At 44.2% G+C, this 3898-nt stretch overlaps 1 protein-coding gene across 2 annotated transcripts in view; it reads left to right on the top strand.

Annotated features, from left to right (window-relative positions):
- Positions 1 to 3898, top strand: part of EXD3 (exonuclease 3'-5' domain containing 3) — a 2419489-nt gene that overhangs the window by 1392416 nt on the left and 1023175 nt on the right. The gene's annotated exons all lie outside the window — the stretch shown is intronic.

Below are 3898 nucleotides of genomic sequence, written 5' to 3'. Positions count from 1 at the left end.
CTTGTATCCGTATGCATATGACATGCTTATGTGTTGCTTTATTGAAAATCAATAAAAATTGGTTTAAACAAATTTGAAGAAGCAGATAAGCGCTAGTTCTCCAGTCAAACTTTTGTGAAAAATGAGACTTTGAATCTGCTACGGATTTTAATGTGTCCCACTCCCATGGTAAGCCTACATTCACAAGGTTTTTAAACGGTACTCAGGAACATGTCCTAGAACATTTTCACCTGTAAGGGCTTCTACTTAATAGCGTGACAACCTCTTAATTTAGATAGCTCTAGCTTTCTCTGAGAAATAATGAATTCTAGGCACAATACCTCCAGAGCTACTCAAGTTATTATTCTTCCTATGTTCTGAAAGAGACTTCGAACCACAGATTTCTAACCATGTGAATAGTCCTGAGCTGCAAGACTGGATCGGTAATATTTTCATAGCATTTCCCTTGTGCACCAGTAGGTAGTGTTGTGTAGCGCCACGTCTGGTCCCCACCCTGGTTGTGATATTTGGGCCACTATATCTACGCTCCTCTGCGTGCTGACATCAGTTCCTTTCTTTTCATGCCTTCCGATGCACATCCAAAGTTCGATCTTTCAGAGTTTTTAGTGTTTTTTTCTTCAAATTCTACCAGTGTGCTAGGGATATGTCCCTATCTAAAACAACAGGGTTCAAACTGTGTAAGGATTGCCATAAGCAGATGTCAATGACTGATCTACATGTCTGTCTGTCTCTGATGTCTCAACTCCAAGTATGATTATGTATTCTGTGATCGATAGTTGAACATAAACCTGAAAGCCTTCTTGTAACCGCAAAGCCAAACTCTTTCGCAGAACACTGTTGTAACCGCAAGGCCAAACTCTTTTGCAGAACACTGAAAGAAGTCAAAAACAAGACAGTCTCGGTCGAAGTCAAGGGCATGGACATGCTGACACTCCCTAGGCCACTCTTTTGACCAGTCTTCGTTGAAGTTCCGGTCTTCAGGTAAGTTTGATAAATGGTCCAAAAACGGCTCCAGTTCGTTCCTCCACTATCACCGTTTGGAGTCTCACCACGCGCTAAGTATCTCTAGGCCGCGGTCTAAGTCTCAAGCCCTACCTATTCCAATCCTGTTTCCATTACACCCAGACTTACATTGCCCTGCTGTGACACCAGAACTAATCTAGGTATTCTGAGGGTTGGTGGGCTGGATATGTGGTGCCTGAATGTTTACCTCTGCCCCTACTTTCTGTGGCCGCTGAAGTTTGCCTAATTTGCTATTGTGATCAAGAGAGCGGCCAAAGTCTTGGATTTGACTCTTCCCTCAACCAACTGAAGTCTAGACTAATGTTCTTACAGAGGTGCCACACCTAGGACAAACCACGAAAGGCCCTCTACTGTTCTTCAACGAGGCATTAACTGACACACTGTTGTACACCTGGTAAAAACCAGGATCTTGCACCCTAGTCATCAGGTACATTGCAAGGAGGCACAGGCCTGTGGTGGGGGACTGTGCTTTCTCTCTGCAACACCCTTCTCTTACGAGTAGTAGTGCACTCCTCCTCCAGCTGATTAAACCTCAATGCATTTCTGAACACATTATCATATACAGACTTTTGCAAAGAGGATGTTCTTCTTGTCCAGCTTTGTAACGAGGTTAGTCAGCACTAGCTATCCCCTGGGGAGGTACCCGCACAGGGTGGAGGACATCTTACCAGCTGTCCCACAAGACCAACCCAATAACTTCTTATTTAAGATAGCTAGGATGCTGCAAAGTTCTCCGTAAGATAGGGCCTGGACACTACTGACTGCATGGGTAGAACAGTAGGCACCAGCATGGCGCAGTGCTTGGATCCGCTCCACTGGGCTCTCTAGACCGTCCAACAATCTCTGATAGATAGGGTCTTTGATGGGCCCGCTCTCTTTGAAGACGAGGCAGGTACAGCCCTAGAGCGATTTGACGACCGCAAAGCAGTGGCTCTCGCTCTTGACATAGTTCCTCCTACAATTTTACCCCTTTTGAGACTTTCAAAATAGATACCAACTGAGGCAATGCAACAATGTGCCTTGACAAGTATAAGCTTCTCAATCCTGTCCACACTTGGAGGGGAACTCAAAGCTCTTTTGGCCAAGGAAGACAGAGAGAAGGGTGCCAGTATCAAAGATCGAGACTGGCAGTTACTCTCATTATTTACTGATGATGAAAAAGGATGGAGGCCTTTGCCCTATCCTAGATCTTCAGCCTCTGAACTTTTCCCTCTAGAACGACAAGTTCAAAATGCTGACCCTGGCCCAAGTTCTGTCTGCCCTGGATCCTGGATACTGGATGATGGCGTTGGATTTGCAAGGTGACTCTTCTCACATCCCTGTCTTGCACTCCAACGGACGACCCATGGAGTTTCAGGTAGGTTAAAAGCTCTCTCAGTTCTCGATGATCCCCTTTGGTCTTACTAGTCCACCTCAGGTGTCCTGATGTTCAATGGGATGGGCATTTTGCCTGATCTGTGCTGCAGTGCATTCTAGTCTGAGGCATTCCACAGACCCACCAACTGGGAAGGTACTGCTTTCGTATATATTCACAAGACGAGGAATCTGCTTTCAGAAGTCTCTGTCAGAAGAACAAGTTAACTACCTTTGGTGTCATTTTTTCTGGTAGAGACTCTAACTGCACGTTCCTCATCGACCCATCCTCTTCCCCATTCTGCGGAAAGGACTCATACAGTCCCCTGATAAGGTTCAAGGCTAGACATTTGCAATCTCTGGCACACTCTGATCTCTATGGCCTCCACGTCCGATTGTGCAGACAGAGATCAGAAAGAGACCGACATCAGCGTGGTGAGGTGGCACGGATATAGTTGCCCTTATGTCACATCCGGGGTAGGAGGGATCAGATGCAGAGCTGCACAATGCCACCTACTGGCATGTGAGGTAGTTGCTATGAAAATCTTCCGTATTCAGTCTGGCACCTTGGGATATTCACACGGTGAGTTATCTGCAGTCAGATGGTCTCTAGCAGAAAGACATTGCCAAAGGAAAGTAACTTGTTCTTCTCGGTTTTGAAGGGGCCTTGTCTCCTTCATGTCTAAAAATAAGATTAACAATCGCTTTGACCATGGGCCCCACCTGTCTTTGTATCCCCCCTTTATAGTTGGGTACACTACGTAACTTCCTACTCTGTCCTCTCTATTTACGAGATCTGCTTTTCCATAATAGTCACTAATCCATTTGCCTTGTTTCATTTCCTCAAAATTGCAGATTCTTTATTCCACTTTGATGAGGTGATTCTCCAGTTTTACAATTAAACGACCACTTCAGCCAGCACTGAGATTAATTCTTAATATCTTAGTCACCCGTTTCTGCAAATCGTAATCTGTACAGCATGCAGGACGTTGCCACCAGATATTGTCAGGATCAGGTGGTCTCTGAAATAATGCAATCTTTACTTAGCTATTTGCTTCCTTGGTCCCAAAATATTTTAGAGGCATGATTATGTTGAGGAAGTTTTTGGGATTTTGATTAGCCAGTAACCTCATTGTGGAAGGAAGTTGATCTAGTTACTAATTTGGCAAATTTGATATTGCCCTCAGAAACATTAAAGATGTTGCTGTCCTCGCTAGGATTCAAACTTCAGATCCACAACTGTACACTAAAATACTGTTCTGCAGTGGCCTGAATTCTAATTATGGAACCCCATTTAACCATAAAACATAATTCTGGTCCAGTCACTTTACTGTTGTGCACTTCTATCCTCTATCCTAAAAATGTTTTTCTCTGATACAGAAAAAACGCTCAACACAATTACACCAAACTTGGCATGCAAGTAGAACATTATTCACCATAATTCCAGTGTGTTTGCAAGGGCTAAAAAGTAAAAGATATCAGGCCCAAAAGTTTGCAAACATCCATCAACCCAAATTCAAAC

The sequence above is a fragment of the Lissotriton vulgaris genome, chromosome 5 (assembly GCF_964263255.1).
Source record: "Lissotriton vulgaris chromosome 5, aLisVul1.2, whole genome shotgun sequence".
NCBI classification, from domain to species: domain Eukaryota; kingdom Metazoa; phylum Chordata; class Amphibia; order Caudata; family Salamandridae; genus Lissotriton; species Lissotriton vulgaris.
This window is presented reverse-complemented; position numbering and strand designations above follow the sequence as displayed.